Here is a 25,553-nt window from a genome sequence, read left to right as displayed (position 1 = left end):
GGGGTGGTAGGCCTTCCGGTGTCACCCCTCCTCATGCCGCCGGGTTCTGAGTGGGTGAGAAAGGTTGGCTTCAGTGTTAAGCCTTATCTCAGCAGCTGAGCCACTGGGCTTGGAGCTGCTGAGCCTCAGGCATTAACCCTCACCATTTGGTGCCATGGAATGCTCACCGACCCTATCCAAGCTCAGGTGCCTGCCTACCCACCATAAATGTGACCAAATTGAACCAATCAACCTATTTAGTACTCCCTGGGCTGTCTTGCAGTATGAAGTAGGTGAAAAAACTCATAACTAATTTAGATTATGGGCAAAAAAAATCCTATTTGGCCCCTAGAACAGGCAACCAGCCCATACTGCCTACAGGGAGGGAGGGAGGGAGGGAGCCGCTTTTGGAAGAGAGGGAGAGAGGAGGGGTCTGATTCCTTAAATAGGCTTGGATACCCCTCCTGGTGTGATCCCGCCAGCCAATGGCTGGCTTCCACACTGCCTCTTTCCGCCCCCACCCGCAATTTGCTTCCCCCGCCCAGGCTATGCCGGGCGTGGCAGAATAGCATTTATATGTGTAAATTTTGTATTGGAACACTCCCTAATATTTACTGATGTACACGCTCTTTTAATTTGTCCACCTGCTTCCTGGAAGTTTATGCATGGTCATTGCAAATGGATTCTTCACACCCTTCTGACAGCCAAAAGACTGATATTACAACATTGGAATACATGCTTACGTCCAATAATAAAATGGACTGAAGACCTTACAACACTTTCAACATTTGAATGGGTGGTGTGTAGATGCTACCTGCAAATAGATACTTACTTGGATATCTGCTTTTGTTGAAGTTTATGTATAGCTCTTAGAAACCTATATTTTCATAGATATAGATATATACAAATCTATGTAGCCACAGTGCTTTCCCCCCTTTTCTTTTGTTGAAATTTTACAATTAAAAGAAAGTTCATTTTGAAGAAAAAAAGGTTTTCTGGGACCAGGGAGGGTCCTTCGTGAGTAGTCTCACCATCTCCTCTTTCAGGCAGCTCAGGACCACCCCCTCTTGTAAGGAGACGTTGATCACCTCCCTGGCCAAGCTGGTTTTTATAAGCCAAGAGGGGCCAGGATCCAGTACAGAAGTGGTTGCAGAAACACATGCAGCCTTGCTAATATGAAAATAGCACCAACGCTTCACTGGCTTCCAGTTTGTTTATGGGAGCAATTCAAAATCCTAGAGTTGTTCTATGGTACCCTACATTACCCAAGGCTTGGATATCTGACGGTCTCCCTTTTCTGCCATATGAGCCTGTCCATCATCCCAGGTGGCCACTTATGAATTGCCAAAGAGGAGGAAATGCACCACCAGAAAAGAGGACACCAGTGTGCATAGAATTTGCATGTCCTATTTTATATGTGTAGATACAAATGTAGATAGAATGGGTAATAGGAATACAATACATCTGACCAAAATGAGGAAGACTGTGAGCAGGTGACCTGTGAGCCTTACTCCGTCTTCTGTCCAGGTGCTTTTTTTATTTCTTCATTTAAAACATTTCTTTGCCACCTTTCTGGGGGAGGGGGGGAAGACTTTTGACCTAAAAATTAAAAATCAAAATCAAAATCACCAGCAAATAACGACATAACAAAATGTTAAAAGCAATCTTAAAAACAATAACAGCACTTCTAAAAGCCAAGTTAAAAGTTTATGGGAAACTTTAAGGCCCCTGGGCTCTTCGTTCTGATGATTCCTTATCTTTAAACCAGACTTGGACTGGGCAGCCCTCCAAATGGAGGATGCCTTCAAAATAGAGGACAGTCCCCTGGCAGCCCTTCGAATAGAGGTCTGTTCTCTGTGGTCGTCATAGTCATCGTCTGAAAATTGAGGAGGAGCTGCAGGCACATGCACTGAATACAGAAGTTCCCAGGTTTAATCCCGGGCATTTCCAGGTTGGAAAGTGTCCTGGCTGGAATCCTGGAGAGCAGCTTGCCAGACAATGTGGGCAATCCTGGACCAATAGTGTGGCTCAGTAGAAGGCAGCTTGCTATGTTCCTGTCCATGTCCAAGCCAAGTTTATTGTATTTAGCAACCAGTCATTATACAGTTTCACATAGATATATTTCATTCATTCATTCATTCATTCATTCATTCATTCATTCATTCCCTTGGCCTTTGTGTGCAAGTTCTAAAAATTACATATTTATTAAAATCATTCAAAAAAAATCACAGTTTTTTGAGGGATGATCTTCCCTTCATCCGAACTAGCAAAGGCAGGATATAAATTTTCCTAATGGCTGAATGGACTTTGCATTCTAAAATAAAATGAGTGCATAAAGTAAAAGGGTTGTAAGGACAACCTCTGCCTTCCTTGGGGATACCCTAACCCCATACTGTCTGCCAAGGGGAGTACATTTAACCTTGCCCAGGAAAAGCCTGTTCTCATTTTAACAGAGGTAAATCTATCTGTGGAAGCTGGTGGCTGCTAGTTTGGTGGTGCAGTGAATCCATTCTGTGTTTCAGCCGCATTCAGCCAGAGCTCTAAAGGAGCTGTCTAAGGTGATGGATCTATTTTGGAGCTACAGTTAAGCACCTTAGATAGCTCCTTTAGAGTTCTGGTTGGTTCTGACTGATCTTAAAGATTGAGAGTACAGCAAATATTGTCAAAAACTAGTGTAGAGTAACATACTGTGTCCCCGCACCAGAGTTTAATGTAGACCATGGTGCATCAAATTTGTACTGAAATTTACTAAAAGGGTCATTCATCAGATTTCTCCTCTTAACATAAACGGGGTTCTTACCAGCCTGTGTGTTTTTGTAATAGATCTACCCCAAACAGGATATGACCTTTTGAAAATGTTTTGAAAACTGTCTATGGAGGGTGCCTTGGGCCCCAACAGTTGTCACTACTGTAGTATAGATCCTGCCCATGTAGCCTTTTGCAATCATTAAACAATAGGATCACCTTGGAACCCCCAGTAAGGGGATCCACTATGAACTGCCTGACAGTGAGGCTTTCAGGGAGCTGTGCAAATCCAGGTGAACAAAAGTGTGGTGCCTGCCAAGTTGATTGTGCATCAAACTCACTCCTTGTGCCTGCGAAGTCACATAGAAAGGATAACAAACCGGGCTATTAAAATCCCCCAATGTTTAATTTACTTTGTCTATTACAGCCTAAATGCTTGTTCCAAAGAAATAGTACTTTTGCTATGATCAAGTTTTAGCTGAGGTCAATTTTAATCTCTAGGACTGGGAGATAAGGACATGCTTACTTTTTTAATGCTTTTTTTTTTTGGTATGGAGTGTTACTATACAATATAGAATTTAAAATATTTTAATCTTATATTTATTAAAATTCTATAGTGTCTGACACTTCCTTCACTGTCTTCAAAGAGTCAATCAATGAATCAGTTAACGAGTCTCACTGTAGCTCTTTATTCAGCAAACAGTTCTTGCTGAATAATCCCATCGATATGCATTGCTAGGGTTCCACCCCACATGTCAGTGGGCAGTACTCTCTATGCAACACTATTGCACTGAAGGTAGGATCAATCAGGTGCAGCTTTGCTGTATGACAAGATGCACCTATCATAATTCCACTTTTTATGCACCATTTCCTAAAGAAAAAGGAGACAGATCCTTTTTTATATCAAGTCACTGCAGTTGCGGCAAAGCTAGGCTTTGTCATTTGTCATTTAGAGAAGCAAACGGAGTTGCACTGACCTTTTCATAGCCACTGGAAATAAACAATGGGCCTGTTCAGATGACACGCTAAGCCCTGGCTAGGCCGGCTAACACTTTTGCAGCAAATGGTTAGTGAGCGTGTTTAAACCGTGGTTATGCAGCCACCATGGTTAGGAATGGTTCACATGACAAGCTAAGTCGTGGTTCACACAACACGCAAAGCCATAACGTTTAGCTCAAAATGCTTAATCGCTATGGTTTAGCATGTCATTTGAAGAGGGCAGATGAAGAAACAAAATATAGACATTTTGGATTAACGGTAAAAACAAGCAAACAACAACAAAAAACACCCAAGTAAATTTGTTGTCATCTCTGTTAATAACTCTAATCATACCAGTGTTATTCCATGCCACCTTCTTTGACCACCTTCTTCCTCGAAAGGACGCTTGCCTCAAAAGCAAGCCACAGACAATTCTTTTCCTGTAAAGGTTAGGGATTCTCAGCGCACATTCACAGCCATACACCCGAGTGCAAATAAGTCAACTACCACAGCTATTTAATCAGGGAGCGTTTGTTGATTTGAGCAGAGCCCCTATGCTGTGAAATGAAAAAAGAAAACCAAATTTTCTTGAGCAATCTTGCTGTTCCTGCTTCAGGTGCTGGGCCATTTCACTAAAGCAGCTCAGACGAGAATGTCATTAGTTCTTAAGCCCCAGGTGAATTTGCCACTGTTCCACATGATTAAGCCAGATAATTGTGTGTTGATAGCGAATGTGGTTGGTAAAATACAATTTCTGGGACCTTCCTAAACAAACACAATGTAGAAGGGAGTCAAAGTGCTGTCATTTCAGTCCTTTGTCACAGGCTTCGCGCCTGCAGACACATCTCTGGTGAGGAACAGCGAGGAATTCGACGGCACGTCGCCGTTCTCTTAAAGGTGACCTGGCTCAGAAAGTGGATCGTGCATCTTTTGGCATTCACTTTCAGGGAGGGGCGGGGGAAATGCCATCTCATTAGAGCGTTTGTGCAATGGAGCTGTACTGCTTTTAGCTTGTCTTAGACAATAAATGTAAGCGCTCCTTTTAAGTTTGCCTGGCAAAACAATTGTGATTGCAGGTGATTCTTTAAAAAAGAAAGAAAGAGACAAACGCTCATTAATATGCTTAAATAGTATCTGCCAAAACATAGGAAATATGTAGGAGGCATTTGAAACACAGAATGCAGAAATATACAGAGGAAATTACAGTTTGGGGCTTAAACATACTTGAGGCATTGGAGGGGTTCAAATATGGTGTGAAAGGGATTCAAACTTTGAACGGATTTTTTTATCATCATCATCACTTTTGGCATGTCCACTACTTATCAGTATCTCAGAACTAACAGGTTCTGTGGTGAATATGATGGGTGTCACAGTCATATAATTTAAAAGAAATTTAAATACAAATTATAAATGTTTATTTATTTATTGCATTTTTATACCACCCAATAACCATTCAAAATCTGAAACAAACAGTATAAAAGCATAATATAAAATACAGTATAAAAACACAGCCAGGCAAAACTTCTCTAAGCCACTAGTCTTCAACTAGTGGAATTGGATCAAAATTATTTCACATATAAGCTAAAGTGGAAACATCAAAACTAATTGTGTGGGCAGCACTTAATTGGGTCCGGCTGGCAAAGGGACGAGAACAAATAGACACAGAAGCATAGCTGGGATAATAAATTTGCCACAACTTTTACTGACTCACTTGAATAGGCTTGGCGGCGGCATAGGGCATGGATCCTGTAATCGCTCCGGCTGCCTGCTGACCAATTCCTCTGGCCCGCATGCCAAGAGCACTGGTGGAGGTTGGAAGTGCCAGGGGCACACTGCAGTGCAAATCACTAATGTGAACCCTTTGCTGACACCACAGACGTGGCCAGCTCGCAGCCCCCATGCTGGTCTGGTCTTGGTGCCACGTCCCCGAGATCCCTTACAGGAATCCTCACCATGGGGAAGCAGAGAGCCCAATCCTGCCCCCCCAATGGATCCAGCCCAGTGCCTATCCCACCTAGTTAGTTGTGGCAAATGTTATCAAATGAAGCATCCACAAAGAATTTACTCATAGTCCAGATCAATTTATTCACAATGGAATTAATCTTGCAATGGGGAAGGCAAAAAACAATCAAACTGCACAGTCTTTGCTAATTAGTGTGCAGGTAAAATTCCTTCCCAGCCCCATTAACTGGCGACTACTTCTGCCACAGCAAGACATGTTACTACTGGGAGCAGGTGGGTGGGGAAGTCAGCAACTGCAATCCCGTAGCTGCATGGGAGGACTGCCTCTGGGAGCCTGAAGTTGAACTGGAGGCAGAACAAAGGAGCGACCTCTTTGGCCCCACCCCATCATTTCACTGATGGGCTCAGCAGTCTCCTCCTGGGAAGGACTGTGTCACTGCTCTGTACCAGCCCTTTTCGCTTCGCTGCCTGCCTATTCGTCCACACAATTCATCGCTCCCTGTTAAGGGTGAGAACTGGGCTATTTTAGAGAATGGAAAGAGGGGAAAGTATGATTAAGAGAATGAATGAAAACACACGCACACACACAAATTAGGAGATAACATTTGCCCATATTTGTTCTTTTCTCTGATCTGATTTTGTTATTGTTTTTGTTTAAAGATATGTATGCATGTATTGGGTTAGTGTTTATAATAATTTTTAAAATATGATTAAATAAAGAGTTAGTAAATAAAAAATAAGATCATAAGCCATACTTTTGAACTCTGCACTCTCTTCATACATTAGCTTTAATCATAATGTCCTTTTGGAAACCAAAGAGTTTTATGAACCCCATTTAATTTATGCTAGTTTCATAGAAAGGGAATGGAAGTTTGGGGCCATGTCTTGGCTGAGGCTTCAACCCCAGGAGTTATGGCTGTAGTGGGACTTGAATTTGTGACTTACAGATCCAGATTTGGTATAAATTGTACTTTGAATCTGGAGGGAGGGGGGAAACCCCACAAAATCCCAAATGCATCAAGACAATTTTTGGTCAAATACTTTTCAGAGTTTATAATTTAAATGAGCAAACCTGATGTTCATATTCATATATATATATATATATATATATATATATATATATATATATATAATGTTTCTGTATCACCCAATAGCCAAAGCTTTTATGGGTGGTTTACAAAGATTAAAAACCTTAGACATTCAATATTATATATAATATAAAAACCATTTACATACAAACATATAAACAGACAGCACACACACACACACACACACACACACACACATCCAAATAATTTTAACAACCAACCAAAAGAAATCCCATAACCTAATTAAAAACCTTATCATACGCTGCCTGAGAGCATGGATGTTTAACACATTTTCCAGAGGGAAAGCAGTGTTAGTCTGTGGTAACAAAACAACAACAGCAAAGACTCTCATGTCACCTTAAAATCTAACACATTTGTTAGTCTTTAAGGTGCCACAAAACTCCTTGAAGTTTAACACGTTATCAAGATGCGGTACGCTTTTTTCATCGTTTCATTTGTAAGTATGATTTCCTTGCAACTAACCTTACTCAGTATTGTCAGCTCTATAAATGCTATCACTTTTCCCACAGAGGAGAATTATGGGTGGGCAGGAAATGAATACAAAGGACTGTGTGCAGTTCTTTTAAAACCAAATTCCCCCATCTCTAGGTAATACCATTTTCCAAGATGTTTTTTTCCCCAAGAGTCAGCAGATGAAGGGTAGATCTGGAGGAGAGAGTGAGGAAACTAAACTTACATTCTTCATCTACTGGGCTCAAACTTATCTTTTAAAAAATCATTGAATAGATATAACATGAGTAAACAGTTATACAAGATATATTATAATGGGCTTGCAAGTATCATGTTCAGGTCTTGCTGGTGCAAGAGGAGAGGGAAGAGGGTTTTGTTGTTGCTGTTGTTAAATCAATCTGAACATGTTGGACATTTCTAGCTATACACTTCTTCATTTTAGACCCTTGAAGCTGCTTCATATATTTCCAGCTAAGAAGGAGATGCAGGCAACTGAAAGATCAAGTGAGAAGATGTTTCAAGAACTTTTTGGTACATAAGGCATTTTTTCTCTTCTAGGATGCCCACATTTCTTGCTTTTTCCTTCATGGCATACACACTGACTTTAAAACACTTTTTAAAACGGCTCAGTAACTCACTAATCTAGGCAACTGGTGGTAAATTTGCAATGAGCAAGATAAGCTGTGTTAAGTAGTAGTAGTAGTACTTACTTTTTGCTATTACTTTTAGTATATAAACCGATATACACTCATAAGACTATAAGAAGTGCCCTGATGCTGGATCAGACCGAGGGTCCATCTAGTGCAGCACTCTGTTCACACAGTGGCCAACCAGCTGGCAATGGGAAACCCACAAGCAGGACATGGTACAACAGCACCCTCCCACCCATGTTCCCCAGCAACTGATGCACACAGGCTTACTGCCTTGGATACTGGAGAAAGCACATACTATCAGGGCTAGTAGCCATTGATAGCCTTCTCCTCCAGAAATGTATCCAACACTCTTTTAAAGCCATCCAAATTGGTGGCCATCACTACATCTTGTGGTAGTGAATTCCATAATTTAACTCTGTGCTGTGTGAAGAAGTACTTCCTTTTATTAGTCCTGAATCTCCCACCAATCAGCTTCATGGGATGTCCCTCGGTTCTAGTATTTTGACAGAGGGAGAAAAGTGTCTCCCTATCCACATTCTCCACACCATGCATAATTTAGTATACCTTTATCATGTCTCCCCTTAGCTTCCTTTTTTTCCAAGCTAAACAATCCCAGCTGTTGTAACCTTCCCTCATAGGAGAGATGCTCCAGCCCCTTAATCATTGTACACCTGATTTTGTGCACCTTTTACAGCTCTATAATATCTTTTTTTAGGTGTGGTGACCAGAACTGTACACAGTATTCTATGAATGGTCACAGCAAAGATTTGTATAAAGGCAGTATGATCTGGCAGTTTTATTCTGAATTCCTTTTCTTATAATGCCTAACATGGAGTTTGCCTTCATTACAGCGGTCGCACACTGGGTGGCCATTTTCATCAATCGGTCCACCACAACCCCAAGATCTCTTCCTTGTTCCATCACTGCCAGCTCAGATCCCATCAGGTTATACTTGAAGCTGGGTTCCCCCACCCTCCAACGTGCATCACCTTACACTTGCTTACATTGAACAGCATCTGCCATTTGGATGTCCACTCTCCCAGCTTAGAGAGATCCCTTTGAAGCTCTTCACAATCCCTTTGTGTTTTAACAACCTTAAATAATTTGGTGTCATCAGCAAACGTGGCCACTTCACTGCTCACTCCTAATTCCAGATCATTTATGAACTCTTTGGCACGTGTCACCAAAAATGTACATTACTCAGCCACTGCCCCATCAAGTGATGACTAAACTCCAGAGAAAGTTAGTAAAACTGAGTAAATAAAATAGGCTATTACAAATCACAGGGCATTGTTAATCACTTCACATGACCTCAGATATTTTTAGCAGAGTCTTTAAGTGCTGGGTAATCAATTTATAGGAAATCAAATAAACATAAGAACACAAGAAGAGCCACGTTAGATAAGACCAAAGGCTTTTCCACTACAGTGTTCTGTTGGCACAGTGGCCAACCAGATGGCCATGGGGAGACCACAAGCACCACTCATATTCCCCAACAGCTGGCATACAAAGGCCTATTGCCTCTGACACTGGAGGAAATATACAGTCAGGACGAGTAGCCATTAATAGCCTTATCCTCCATCAATTTGTCCAGTTCCATTTTAAAGGCATCCAATTTGGTGGCCATCACTACATTTTGTGGTAGTAAATTCCCTAGTTTAATTATGTGCTTTCTGAAGAAGTAGCTCCTTTTATCTGTACCATTGAGCTTCATTGGATGACCTGAGGTTCTGGTATTATGGATATTACTATCTACTTTCTCCACACCCTGTGTAATTTTATGCCCCTCTATCATAAAATTACTCATCTTTTTTCTAAGCTAAACAGCCCAAAATGTTGTAATCTTTCATTTTGCTTGTCATTTTCTGCATCCTTTTAAGCTCAACACTTTTTTTAAAGGTGAGAACACACATGATGAACACACACATGCGAAATATCCCATAGTGTTTAGTAACCAAGTGTACATCTGTGCTTTTTCTCACTTTGTATTAAAAGGGCATAAATGTATGTTTCATTGAATAAATGTACATGCAACTCTTTCAATTTAAAAAGTATGGGGGAGGACCAATACAGATGACCCAATCATCATACAAATTGCTGATAAGCACATCTGTCATTTGCGTTACAAAGGAAGGAGAAGTCAGGCTCACCCTGCGGGAAGAAAATACGCTGTGAATCCTGTTTTCTTGGTACATTTAAATGCAACCTTAGTCATAAGAAATCAAGTAGCTCAACGATTCCAGTGATCATCATGGATGCCAATATGCACACAGAAAAAGCGTATATCCTTCTAGGTGCGAGGAAATTCGGTGCGAGCAATGGGCATGGACATTAGAAACATAGGAAGTTGCCTTATACTGAGCCAGACCATTGGTACATCTAGCCCAGGCCCCTCCAAGGTTCCCCATAAGGCCACACCCCTTTCCCTAGCTCCACCCACCAATCATTTGTCCCCGAAAGATGGAAATGCCTCTCTTATAAGGCTTACTTACTGGCAATAAGAGTTTTAAGCCAAAATATGCTGGTATTTTTTGGTCATTTTTGGCTCTCACCCTTTTGCCTTTAGCTAGAATGACCATATGAAAAGGAGGACAGGGCTCCTGTATCTTTAACGGTTGTATTGAAAGGGGAATTTCAGCCCGTGTCATTTGTATATATGGAGAACCTGGTGAAATTTCCTCTTCGTCACAACAGTTAAAGCTGCAGGTGCCCTGCCCTCTTTAAATCTGGTCAGTCTAGTATAGCTTCTGCACTTAACTGTTGTGATGAAGAGGGAATTCCACTAGGTGTTGCGTGCATACAAATGACACCTGCTGAAATTCCCTTTTTTATGCAACTGTTAAAAATACAGGACCCCTGTCCTCTTTTTCACCCTACTTTAGCCCTACCCACTGCTGGAATGCTCTCCCCCCCCCCCAACTTTTCCAAAATGGAGTTCAACACTTGGGCCAAAAGAAGATTTGTACCCTGTTCTACTGCATGTACAGGTTTCTTGACTCATAGGAAGAAAACAGAAGCTCTTGCTTGATATAGACTTTTGGATCAGTCTTTGCCTTGCCTGCCCTGGCATTCCCCTCATCCTGTATTTCATTTTCACATAAGAGACTGAGGTTGAAAAATACTGATTGACCCAGAATAGCCAAGTACGACACTAAGGATAGTATCCCTATATGAACCCTATAGTATCCAATATGAACCCTAACTTAACTCCCACTCATTTCAGTGGGTCTATTCTATGTAGGACCAACATAGGATACTGGGAGCTCATCTACACCAAGCAGGATATTCCACTATGAAAGTGGTATGAAAGTGGTATATAAAAGGCAGGAGCCACACTACTGCTTTATAGCAGTATTGAAGTGTACTGCAGGATCTACACTACTGCTTGATAGTGGTACTGAAGTGCACTGACAACTGTTGGGGACCATGACACTTCTACACCAAGCAGGATATAACACTATGAAAGTGGTATAAAAGCAATATATGGCATGTGTCAGTGGGCCCCAACAGTTTTCCATGCACTTCAATACTGCCATAAAGCAGTAGTGTGGCTCCTGCCTTTTATATACCACTTTCATACCACTTTCATAGTGGAATATCCTGCTTGGTGTAGATGAGCCCTAAGAGAGTGTGCTACTGATTTGAAGTCACTCAGGTCCAATCCAAAATCCACGCCCCTATGGACCACACCAGTCCTCTCTCAGCAAAACAGTGTTGCTTTCCACTTGTACACAACAAGAACAGAACTAATTGGGTTACTGTGTCAGTGTGGCCAATGGAGCTTTAATTGTATGAGTCAATTTAATTCTAATGAAATGGAATTTTTAATTTGCATAGCAACTCATAGGTTGAAAATGTCAGATACTGCACTAAACTGTTATTTCCCCATGCTTAACCATGTTAACCGAGGACACTAGAGATTTGGGGGAAGTTATTTAAAAGTTTCTGCATTTCTGTTAATATCTTGGTTGCTCCTGAAATAGAAGGTTCTACATAGTACAGATTGAGCTTGTTATGCAAGGAACTGTCAATTAATTTTTAAAAATGACAATTATTAGATCCAATTCTGAAATAAACTCTGTAGGCGTGCTTTCCACTGAGAAAGAAAGAAAAATGTTGGCATCTACTTTCATTTTTTTTAATCTACAGTGTTTTGGAGTATAAGCCCATGATGAGTTGCAGAGGGTTGGTAATAGTGTAATTCCACTAATTAAATAGTTTACTTATGAGTGCTTTATTTTTATTGTGTTGCTGGGATGATGGATGATCAATTTTTAGATAACTTTCTAAAAAAAAAAAGAGTCAAGGTGACTTATAACAGCATTAAAACATAACGAATTTAAAACCACTAAAATAATTAACTACCCCCATAAAACAATGGAAACCTCAGTGACAACCTTAAATGACTGATGCCTATCACATGCCATCAACTGCCTGGGAACAGAGACAAGTTTTAACCTGACTCCAAAAAAGATGGCGATGCTGGGGCCAGGCATGCCTTCCTGAGGAAAGCATTCCATAAATTGGGGGGGGGGGGGTCACCAATGAAAAGGCCCTCTCCCATGTTGCCATTCTCCAAACTTCCCTTGGAAAAGGCCCTTGGTTGAGGGCGTCAGAAGTTGATTGTAGGATATGGGTAAGTCATATGGGTAAGTTCATATGCAATCGTGAACCATATACGGCTTTATAGCAGGGCTGCATTATCTTTTTTGCTCAGAGGGCCATATCAGAGATGGTGCTAGTGGCATGGTCAGGGGGCTACACATGCAGATGTGTGCGTGCATACATGCACAAACTCTCACCCAAGCCTGGGGATTCCCTTGTTGGCACTCGCACAGGAATACTTTCTCTTATCTCTGATGATCTCTGGGGAGTCCCCAGGCAGTGCTGCCATGGCAGCAGATGCAGAAGGCCAGATCTGGCAAGCCACACTTTTTGAAGCCCTGCTTTATAGTTTAAAAACAGCTCCTTGCATTGGGCTTGGAAACATCTAGACACCAAGTGCAAGTGGACCATACTCAATGCTCAAACCTTCTGATCCCTGGTATCTATCAGGCAACCACATTTTGCACAAACTACAGGTTCTGAACTATCTTCAAAGGCAGACCCATGTGGCGCGCATTGCAGTAATCTAACCCAGAGGTTACCAGAGCATAGACTACTGAACCAGGTTATCTCTGTCCAGAAAGGGCATAGGTGGGCCAACAGCCAAAGCTGGTAAAAGGCACTACACACCACTGAGGCCATCTGAGCCTCAAATGATAGTGATGACTCCAAGACAACACCCAAGCTATGAACCTGCTCCTTCAGGGGAAGTGCAACCTTATGCAGAACAGGGTGCTGATCAGAAGAAGCACCCAGAAGAAGTCTTATCAGACAGGCAGAAATATGCATACTCTGTAAAATTATCCAAATTCTGCAACCCAAATAATTCTACTGCAGATGGTAACACTCAATGCATGGATAGTTATGGTGGGACCAAGGAAGACACACACTGGACAACATGCTAAGCCATGGTTAGGGCTGCTAACCCTTTTGCAGCAAGTGGTTAGCAAGCATGGTTAAACTGTGGTTATGTTGCCACCATGATTAGGAAAAACACTGTTCACATGACATGCTAAGCCATCACGGTTAGCTCAAAATGCTTAACCATCATGGCTTATCTGAATAGGGTCAATGTCAGATATGGTGCTAGTGGCATGGCCATGCTGCCTCTTCTACATGTGGAGCGCCCTTCACGCATGAAGTAGGAGTTATCTGAAATCTGGTTCTCTACGATTTATTTATTTATTTATTTATTTATTTATTTATTACATTTCTATACTGCCCAATAGCCGAAGCTCTCTAGGCGATGAAGAGTTCTGAGTATGTCAAAAACTTGCATACTACTTTATTACTTAACGTTACTCCAGTAAATTAGACATATGGTGTCTTTCAGATTTTATAGAGACAACACAGCTGTGAGAGCCAGTGAGGTGCAGTGATTAGAGTAGGGGTGGGCAATTTGTAGATCTCCAGATAATGGATTGCAACATCCATCATCTGTCAGCATTGTCTATGATGGCTAGGGCTGATGGGAGTTTTAGTCCACCAACATTTAGAGGGCCACAGGTTTCTCCCCCCTAGGTTAGTGTATCTAATTAGGACTGGGGAGACCAATTTCAAAGCTACCCTAGTCATAAAACTCACTGGATGACCTTGGCCCAGTCACTACCTCTCAGAAGAATGTACTTCATAGAGTTGAGGATGAAAATGGAGAGGGGGTGAAGGTGGGGGTGACTATGTATGTCAGCCTGAGCTCCTTGGAGGAAAGGCAAGGTATAAATAAATGAATAAGTAAATAAATAGACCTGGTTGTTTCATCAAACCTACCAGATTGGTACAACAGCTTTGCAATTTTATGTAAAAATCTTCATTTGAAAATATTCACATAAGAACTTAGTATTCGATCAGAAACATCTTTACCATGTGAAAGTTCATTTCCAATAGAAGAATTAAGGATCGCTTCCATCAGAGCTGTCCTCACAGTACCAAAATGAGCAATTGGGGGGGGGGGAGCAAAGGCAATTTTTAATAATGTGAAATAATTATGATCAAAGAGCCTTGATATTCCCTTAAAGTATTAAATCTTCTTAATGCTTCTGCATCTAAAAAAGAGAGAAAGGGGCTCCAAGTGGGTTTCAACAGATTTGATGAATGTGGGATTCATCGCGGGGGCTTGTAACGTTTCGAGAAACTCTGCAGTTAAATTGATTTTGTACAGGAACACAAATCAGTAGGAAATTGGACCCTTTGTGTTTCAAAAGTGGTTAACCCTTGGTTAAATGAACATACTTGAGAAAACATCACTTTGAAAGGTGGACCTTTTGAACACAGCACAGATTGGACCTAATATCTTCATATATCATTTCATGGTCTTCAAAGGTGCAGGACTGTCTGGCCGCTGACGTTAGCTTACTCTGCTCCTAATAATAATACCTAACATTTAAATGGTGCTTAAGAGTTTCCCATTTTAGAAGGCCTTAGGCAAGTCCCTACCTCTCAGCCTCCTGTCTGTAATACAGAGATAGTGGCTGTGTTCAGACAACATGATAGTCAATGGTGGGGTAATAATCTACTCAACAGTTGTTTATCTAGGGGTACTCCCCACACAACCGTGGTGTGGATTAGGATCAGTGTTGAGTTGATTATTAGTCCACGCTGAGTTGACTCACTCATCCCCCACCCTCTCTCCCCATCTCAGTCCTCCCACTAGTATCTGATCAGCCATTGCTGCTGAAAATCTATCCTGCTGGCTGGACTAGAGTGGAAGCCACCGCTTTGACCATGCTTGCCTTCTGACTCTGTGGTTTACGAAATAGCCAACGGTGGCTGAGGAAATAACCAACAGTGCCCCCACACAACATGATAACCAATGGTGTTCAAATAGCCAAGTCTGCACAGAGTTGGTTATTTGCATTGGTTATTTCAGCCAAATGACCAACCTTTGGTTAAAAAATTCCCTCCGCACAACATGATAATCCATGGTGAATTAAAAAAGCAACTATCGACTATTTAAACCAACATTGATTATCGTGTTGTCTGAACCCAGTCAATAATCAGAGCTGGGTCAAATGTTCTTCTATTAACTTTCCCAAGGAACTTCAAGTGTCTTGTTGGAGGGTTTGGAAGGAAATAAATCTTTGGCATGATATTAGGAAAGGTGGAGACCTTTACCTGAAAAATGGTAGTAGTCATTTCTATTCTTTTCCCCCCCTTTTTTAAAAAACTGTCTTCCTTCCTTCCTTCCTTTTTGGCCACACCATGAGAAAGACAGGAAAAGGCATACTGAAGTAAGTATCGCTCTGTATGTCAAAGAGGAAGCAGACTAGAAATCCTAAAAGGGGCAGATTCCTTTACAGAAACACTGCGCATGACAATACTGTGCTCAGGGACACCTCCAAATGAGGCAGTGTTGTAATAATGGGTGACTTCAATTAGCCCCATATTGACTAGATAAATGCTCATTCCAGTCATGACAAATGGTTAAATTTCTCAATGCCCTAAATGACTGTGCCCTGAAATAGTTGGTCATTGAACTGACCAGAGAGGAGGCAATCCTGGATTGAATCTAAATGATGTCACCCAAGATCTAGTACAAGATGTGAGTGTTGTTGAACTAATTGGAAACAGAGATTGCAGTGCTATCTATCTATCTATCTATCTATCTATCTAAATGAAAAATTGCTGAGGACGTCCAACATAGTCACATTTGACTTCAGAAAAGGACACTTCTCTAAAATGAGTGAACTTGTAAAAGGAAGTTGAAAGGAGGTGTCAAGAAAGTTAAATCCCTTCAAAATGCTTGTGCGTATTTGGAAATGTATGCAGTCTTTCCCCATTGATTAAAGTATGTGAATATATTTCAAAACTATGGATTTTTTCAGGTCCATCTTCCAAATGTACTCATGCTGTCAGACATATTTCTTTTGGTCTGTGAATCACATTGCAAGCGCAGAAATATACATACTTTGACCGTAGAGCACATCCAAGTCCCTGCTCGGTCCGGAAGGCCAGGGCGTCACTGCTCAGCCCACCAAGATGACACTTCAGTCTAGGCGACCCTTCTGCAAATCCCCCACCCTTTTTCTATCCATTTCTCACAGTCAGCTTCTCTTCCAAGTCCATGGCAAGCAGGTGGCTTGTGGTGAGTAGAACCACTCCCCCATCTCTGCTCAGAGAATGCTGACAGAGATCAATTCACACAGATTGTAACATTCCAGAGGCCAAACAGGCCAAAGCCTACCAGACTACTTCTAATTAAATTTTAGCTAAATGGCACAAGACCCAACTATCCCTGACACTGCCCTTGGAGGAGGAGACCCCCCACCCTACAAAACAACAACCAAGGACCAGTCTTAGGCCTTAGCTAGACCTAGGGTTTATCCCGGGATCGTCCTGTGGTCATCCCTGTTCATGTAAATAACACACAGGATATCCCGGGAGCAGGTAGGGACGACCCTGGGACGACCCCGGGATAAACCTTAGGTCTAGCTAAGGCCTTAGGCACAGAATGGAGCTCCTAAAATGTTTTCGCTGGCAGTACACTTAGCAGTAATGTTCCTTATGCGACATATGTCCTTTAAAGCTGATATAAATATCCCAGCCCCTTCCCCCAAGCTGCACGAACATCATCAGCCAATTTCAGGCTACCATTTCACCGGTGAAGTTGTCCCGTAATTACTAGAATCGTCTATTTACCAACATTTTAATTCCAGTTCTGAATGAGGATTTCAAAAATGGAACTGCCATCAGGTTGGAAATCTGGAAGCATAAACCTTTTGGGGGTAGTAGCATATGGCAGGTGGCTTACACACACACACACACACACACACGACAACAGCAGAAAGTGCCTCAGGGCTTGTTTGGAAAAGTCGCTTTTAATACCCATTTGCAGTGCGGGTGAAGGTGAAACTTGTCAGGCAGTGAAAAATGGAATCAGCGTTCGCTGACCTGGTATAGGGCTGTAAAGTTCTATTCTTCACAATCGCAAGATGTATTATTGCTGTAACGCCATTATTCCGCTCCATCACTTTTAAACCTTGTTCCCATTATCTACAAGTTAAATATAACCCTATGTAAAAACAGGAAGGACAGTGCTAAGTTGTCCGGCTTAACAGCACACACTTAAAACATAATAGAGCACTTGTTACTGTATTTTATGGAACGGAAACTCCAAATGTAAAGACGTATTAAGGAAATATCTCAAAGTTATTAGGAAAGGATATTTACAATTACAGATTGCTTTATATTATGCTTTTATGAACATCTCAGGAAATGAAATAGCCCTCAGCTGTAGAGAGTGAAGAGGGAGGTAATTTTCCTTAATACGGGTGATAAAATTAATCTGATTGAAATCGCTAGCGATTATTTCACAGAATACTGAGTGGCAGTACAATCACTTACACTCTTTTATATATTTTTTTTAGTCAAAGCTCGTGTAGATGAAAGCTAATTACAAAGTAGTGATGTGAAGCGCTAAGGAAATAGTTTGTATAGCATAGAACAGGCACAGCTAATTGGGGTTTGTGATTACACAGATTGTTGTTAGGGAGAATTAACTACCAGCAGTCTCTCCTGCAAAGCTTCTCATCAAGGAAAATAAAAATAGACACTAGATCTGTTATTTATCTAATTATGCCATGAATATTTTCACTCATATGGTTTGTTGTTCAAAAAACTTTCAGTCCCCGTGCTGCTTGTGATCAAAGTATCCATATGAAGTTTCTGTCATTGGGCTTTCTTCCAATTACCTTGCCTAAATCCTTTTGCCTCAGGGCGTTTCTGCGGGTTACTTCTCATTCTCTCTCTGCTTCCCCTCCCTCGGCATTCTTACTGTATCTTTAGCACAAGTGATGTCACTTCTGCAACATTCACACTCTGTTCCATTGAGGTAATTGCCACTCTTTGTTCACCCTCCCCCACCTACGTTTTTATTTATATAATATGAAGTAATATGTAATTGCATCCTTATTTAAATTTGACTCTTTGTGGAAAGAGTCAATCTCCACAGGTGTAGACCGCTTTAGCACTACTCTCCTTCTGTCTTTTTGAAGTGGTGTGTTCGTCACTTCCATACCAGGACACACCTACACCATTTTCTTTCTTTCACATTGTAGCAGTGTGTGTATGTGTGTGAGAGAGAGGAGTTTCAATCAGTTTTAAAATTTGCACTAAAACACTTCTTTGCCTCAAATAAAAATATTTAAATATTCATGCAATAGTGCTTAATTGTAATTAATTCATAGTTTCACTAAAGTGTCAAATGAAAAAGAAATAGAATTTTAGAAAATGAGGAGATGGTGAAACATAAAAACATAGGTAGCTGTCTTATGCAGAGTAAGACCCTTGGTCTGTCTAGCCCAGTATTGTTAACACTGACTGGCAGCAGCTCTCCAGGGCCTCAGGCGGGATTCTTTTCTTCACCCTACCTGGGTGAAGCTGGGGATCAAACCTGGGACATTCTGCATGAAAGCAGGTGCGCTACTGTTGAGTTATGGTCCTTGCTCTCTGGTGGGGTTAATAAAACAAGCAATTAAAGGATAGGAAAGGAAACCATTCCAGGAAATAATTAACTAAAGAGCCAGTTTCAATAATGATGGAATAAACAGGACCCTCTTTGGACCACATCTAGGGAGAGATCTTAGCTGACTGAAAACTGCATATTTAAGCACACTTTCTAGGGAATAAATCCAATTGAACAGAATGATACTTACGCCTCAGAAAACATAACTTAGGATCTTGCTGTGAGGTTGCCAATCTCAGCTCAGTAATGCCCCCAACTTTTGCTTTTTCTTCTTCTTCGTGAGGATACAGCATTTAGGCATTTATCATGTGCTTGTCATTCTGTAGCCACAGTTGTTTATGGATTCTTTAGATGAAGTAATGACCCTCCAGTTCCACTTCTTTATTATTATTTTTTATTGAATTTTACATTTATAACAAAAAAATGTAACATCCAATCACATCAAACATAACATAATAATCAAACACAGGATATCCTTAATACACATGATCAGGATCGAATCAAATTAATCAGGTGATGCAGTGGACTGATTGTAACTGTATATAATCAGAGCTAGAGGAAAATATATCAAAATAACCCCCCAAACTCTTATCCTATATCTATCCAGCATGTTCCATGAGTTGATGGAGTCTAACCAGCACTTCTGGTAATTTTTTTTAGATCAAGAAAATACACCATTTAATTGTGAATAAAAGAAAACATAATTTCCTCTTGTCTATTTGTATTATTCCTCTATAACACAGTGCCACCTAGAGGTTATGTAATGGAAAAGCAGGAAAAGAAACACTCCTCCTGTAGAGTTCAGATCTTAATTTTGTGATGAAACCAGAAGTAGATACATACAGCTGATTAACAGCCTCATGTAGAAAAGTTCTGTATTAGGTGCCATGTAGAACCAGTTACAGTTCTGTTTCCAGCATACCAGAGCAGTGCTTCCTATATACCATATTTCTTCGATTGTAAGATGCCATCGATTGTAAGACACACACTAATTTCAGTACCACCAACAGGAAAAAAAAAAACCTTAGACACACCCGCATTCTAAGACACACCTCATTTTTAGAGATGTTTATATGGGGGGAAAGTGCATCTTAGAATTGAAGAAATAGGGTACTAAAAACAAACATGCTACATACTAACAGTGGACTCCTTCTCTGAGTGCAGCTCCATATGTAGCCAAAACTGCACCATCCATGCAGAAAAGGAAATATTAGCAGTTTGGGGGGCAACTCCCAAAGTTGTAGAAGAAACAAACATTTTGGGGGATGAGGAGAAAAACCCTAAGAGAACAGGAATCTGAAAGCAGCTCAATGAGAACAGAACATGTTCAGAGGCCACAGAATGCTGTCTTGACTGTTGGCGGAAAAAACAACAACACAAAACTGTTGGGTGGGACAGTGGACAAAACGGAGTATCCTGAAACAGTGGAGACTCTAATTTTGGTGGGATGTGAATCCATTCCAAGTTTCAATCATAGAATTATAGAATCATAGAATAGTAGAGTTGGAAGGGGCCTATAAGGCCATTGAGTCCAACCCCCTGCCCAATGCAGGTATCCAACTTAAAGCATCCCTTGAAAGATGACTGTCCAGCTGCCTCTTGAAGGCTTCTAGTGTGGGAGAGCCCATGACCTCCCTAGGTCATTGGTTCCATTGTCCTACTGCTCTAACAGTCAGGAAGTTTTTCCTGATGTCCAGCTGGAATCTGGCTTCCTGGAACTTGAGCCCATTATTCCATGTCCTGCACTCTGGGATGATCTGTGTCAGAACCAGTCAGAACTCTAAAGAAGCTATCCAAGTGGAGGACCTATTTTGGGGGTTGGGTTCAGAACACTTTAGAGTTCTGCTGGTTCTGTCTGAAACCCAGGGTGGATTCACAGCCCCACTGTAATCGGAGTGACCAGCCTCCACTGTCCTGAAAGAAAATATATCTGGCCAAAATATATCTGGCCAAAATAGTTTCCCGTATGAGTACATAGCATAGAAGGGTAGGCCATAGGACCAAAGCTCAGTGGTAGAGCACCTGCTTTGCATGCAAAAAGTCCCAGTTTCTGTCCTCAGCATCACAAGCTGAAAGGATGCGGTCAAAGGTGACATGCCTCGGTCTAGATGGAGGTGCTGCTAGTCAGAGAGTAGAGGATAGTAAGCTGGATGGACCACCTGGTATTGGGTCTTTCCTATATTCTATATATCCATGAAATACATTCCACACTGGGGTATAATCATATTTGTTACAAGAACAAATTGCAAAGTAACAAAAACGACTGTGAATAAAGAAGCATATAAAAGTCATCATTAATATTTTTTTCTTTAACGCGGAACTAGCCTGATATGCTTAAGAATGATGGGGTAGTAAAACTTTTATTTTCCATGCTCTCCCCCGCCCCCCGCCCCCCCAGCAACACATAATCTTCTTATTGGCAATTCACTGCAATTTTGGTACGAGGAAAAGATTTTAAAATACCCCCATTGTATATGCAAATCAACTTACATTGAACCTATATTCAGGATTTCCTCTAAACTCTGGTTTGGGTCAGAATTTAGACATGTGCAACAGTGGACTCCTCTGCCCCCCTCCTCCCCACAGCAGGTTGTCCACCCCACTGAAAAAGCTACACAGAGGGGGCCCTGCTGGGGACTCTGCTGACTGGGGTGAGCTGTCATATCACCCCAAACCTTTTTCAAGCAGAGCTCTTCCACCCACAGAAGTCAGATCCTGGATCCAACCTTTCTGTTTTGTACACTTTAACTGGCAGGTCCTGAAAAAGGAAAATAACAGAGTAATTTAAAATTATTTCCCCAGGCGATAATTAACAGCACAATCCTACGCATGCTTGTTCAGACGCAAGTCTCTCTGAGTTCAATGGGTCTTATTCTGAGGCAAGTGTGTATAGGAGAATTGAGGCTGCAATCCTTATATACACTGACATGGGAGTAAGCCCACCTGAGAGCCAGTGTGGTGTAGTGGCTAAAGTGTTGGTCTGGGAGTCGGGAGATCCAGGTTCTAGTCTCCACTTGGCTATGGAAGCCCACTGGGTGAATTTGAGCCAGTCACAGACTCTCAGTCCAACCTACCTCACAGGGTTGTTGTGAGGATAAAATGAAGAGGACGAGGATTATGTATGCCAGCTTGGCTTCCTTGGAGAAAGAAAGATGGGATATGAATGCAATAAATGAATAATAAATAATAAATCTCATGTAACTTACTTCTGAGTAGACATACGTAGGGTTGCACTACAATAGGCATAGAAAGGAATCTGACACCTATTTTTAAACCTTCCTTATAGCACCACAGCTTTAATACTGTTACCTCCCCCACCCCCAACTGGACCAATATATCTGGTTCATTTTTTATTTTTGTTACATGACTAAATAGTTACTTTGCATGCAACTAACGTATATACATTAGTGCAACCTGTTTCCCTCACAACTCATATCATATCCAACCAGTAGGCCCAATGGCTATGGTGGCTGGGGATGATGGGAATTGTAGTCCAACACATCTGAGGAGCCCCTGGCTTGGAGAGGTTGCAGTAGACCATCCCCTTTCCCCTTTAAGGCGTTGTTGCTAACATATAAAGCCCTTAAGAACTTGGGACCGTGAAGCTGCCTTCACAGCACGGGGTTGGTGCTGCTCTGTCATAGGGTGACCATATGAAAAGGAGGACAGGGCTTCTGTATCTTTAACAGTTGCATAGAAAAGGGAATTTCAGCAGGTGTCATTTGTATATATGGAGAACCTGGTGAAATTCCCTCTTCATCACAGCAGTTAAAGCTGCAGGAGCTATCCTAGAGTGACCAGACTTAAAAGAGGGCAGGGCACCTGCAGCTTTAACTGTTATGATGAAGAGGGAATTTCCCTAGGCTCCCCATATATACAAATGACACCTGCTGAAATTTCCTTTTCAATACAACTGTTAAAGATACAGGAGCCCTGTCCTCCGTTTCATATGGTCACCCTACTCTGTCATCAAACCCCATACTATAGCTGGAGCACAGTGGCAAGTTGTCCTTACAAGGGGAGGCAGTGTGGACTTTCCAGCAGCCATTAGGCTCGCCAGGCCTGCCCCCTTGCCCTCCCGTGGCATCCTGCAACCAACAGGAGGTCACCTTTTGCCCAGGAACGCTCCCGAGTGGCTCTGAGTGAGGACAGACTGGTGGAAGAAAAGCCCCTGACTTCTCAGCTGAGCATCTTTGCCTCTTTATAACTAACACAGTGCAGATTCAGAGCCACCCCCGGGGCAAAGATGACATCAAGACAGTCCCCATGGTAACCTTAGGGACCATCTCACCCCTTGAGTCCCTGTCTGACTGCTGTGATCATCAGAGGGAACACTCCTGAGTGTGCTTCATGTTTCTGAGGTTTGCCCCAGGAGCACTTTTAGTAGACCATTCAGTGTTGCAGCACCCACCCTCTGGGACACTTCCCAACTGTTAAAAGACAGGCCCTAAAATCAAAACATTCAGATGTCTTTAAACTTATCTCTTTACACAGGCTTTCCTTGAAGTGTGACCCAGACAGCTATGGTCGATAGTACTCAGTACAGGTGGGGTTTCCAACACGCCACCCACAGGGCCCTCCGATGGCACCCATGAAGCTCTACCCTCATATTTGAAGAAAAACCTTAGAAAATGTTAGGGCAGTCATCTTTCTCTCCCTTTCTAGCCTTGTTCTGTCCCTCTCCTCTATCCCTTGGCCTTGTTATTCTCCCGCCCTCAAAGACTCTACCCTCAGTATTTCTCTACTCTGCCCCTCTTTAGGCTCACTTTTGACTGGCCATCCCCCACTTCCCTGTCAGCCATTATGTGACTAGCCACATCCTCCATGGGAGCCATTTTGTGGTGGTGCCCACAGCAGTTTCTCAAATTCCCAAATGTGCTCACAGGTCCAAAAAGGTTGGGGACCCCTGCAGTAGTGTATGTGATTTTACTGTTGATTAACATTTGTGTTGTTGTTGTTGTTGTTGTTGTTGTTGTTGTTATACTTTGATGATATATTTTATTTTCATTGCTTTGATACCTCTGTAGAAAGTGACATATACATTTGAGTAATAAACTGAAATAAATGTCTGTGTAAATTCTGATTCTGAACAGCAGCAAGGTTTCAGTTATAGACTTTCTGCAACCCCCTATTAATTAATACTCTGCTATAACGTCAACTTGCATATAGTCTTCAGTACACTTGGAAATGTGTAACCTACTATTTCCAAAATAGAGAAGTGCATAATTAGATTAAAATCCTGTTAGTTTTGCCCGACACAGTACTGCTTTTCGAAATCTCCTAGGGTTTTAATTGATATATTTCAGTTAACGACAACATAGAGCTCTCTGTTAGACTGACGAAACATAGTATTTTTCTGACAGTGCTTGAGATTCAGAAGCCAACCTCCTTTTTACTTCACTTAGCATGCACATGAACTGGGATATTCAGCTAGAACAGGAAAATATTACTTTGGCTGCCATCCGAAATCTTCAGAGGACAACAACATTTTATCATGTAGCCTTCCTTTTAAATTGTCTCAGTTCCACATACACACACACACACACACACACACACACACACACACACACACACACACACAGTAATTTCTTGGAAATTTGGAGGCCAGTAATTGGAAGTGTAGTTGCAGTTTGGTTTAAATATGAGAGGCCCAAATTCCTGCTCAGCCATGGAGCTGACTCTGAGACCTGACCAAGTTGCTAGCTCTTAACCTGAAACATGACACATTGTTCCTGTGAAGATAAGGAAGTGAATGTGATAACATTTGTAAAAGGGAATGGAAAGGTGTTGCACATATTATCATTACTACAGGAAAATGTAACTCAAAACTACAGCAGGGAGGGGGAATTATAGCTCAGTGGAGACCTTTGTCCACTCATTATTCAGCATACACCAATACCAAGGCTGCAGTTCTAAACATACTTATCAGAAATATAATTGTAGAGCTATTATTTTAATGGTGTTCATGTGTTGTATTGTTTTTATATGGGTTGTTAGCCATCCTGGGCTCCTTTCAAGGAAGGGAGGGATATAAATAGGAATAAATAAAATAAAATAAGAGGACACTTCCAGATGAGGCTTTTATCACCTTATTCCCTTTCCTTAACCACAGGATTTTATAGGGGGACCAGACATTGAGCTCTATCAGACAAGAATTTTATTACACATTCGTTACTGGGCACACATGGATTTTTGTGGGTCCCTCTCATGATGTCGTTTGCCTCCCGTGCGCCTCCCATCCCTTCTAGCCTTCTTCGTACGACAAAAAAACTCCTCAGTACGTCCAACTTATTTTTAAAGATGGAAGTTGCTGCTATCTTCTGTTGTGTGCAGGAGAAGCAGCGGGATCAAAACGGCCCACTGAATGGGCCACGTACAAGTTGTTTACTTCCTCTTTCAAAAGATGAAGTAATGAGCGACAAACGTGTGGGTGGAGAAGGGACAGTAAGCAAACACAATTTCCCCCTGTGTGACGATGCTCATTGTCATCTTCCACTTGTAAGCCTCCCATGTTTCTCCATTTCTTCTGTCTGGACGCACCCTAAGCTTGAGCATCACTAGACTCAGGAGAGCTGTTTCTGAATAATGATGCCTAGGGTTAACAAGTACTGT

The sequence above is a fragment of the Elgaria multicarinata genome, chromosome 5, assembly GCF_023053635.1.
Source record: "Elgaria multicarinata webbii isolate HBS135686 ecotype San Diego chromosome 5, rElgMul1.1.pri, whole genome shotgun sequence".
Lineage (NCBI taxonomy): Eukaryota > Metazoa > Chordata > Lepidosauria > Squamata > Anguidae > Elgaria > Elgaria multicarinata.
This window is presented reverse-complemented; position numbering follows the sequence as displayed.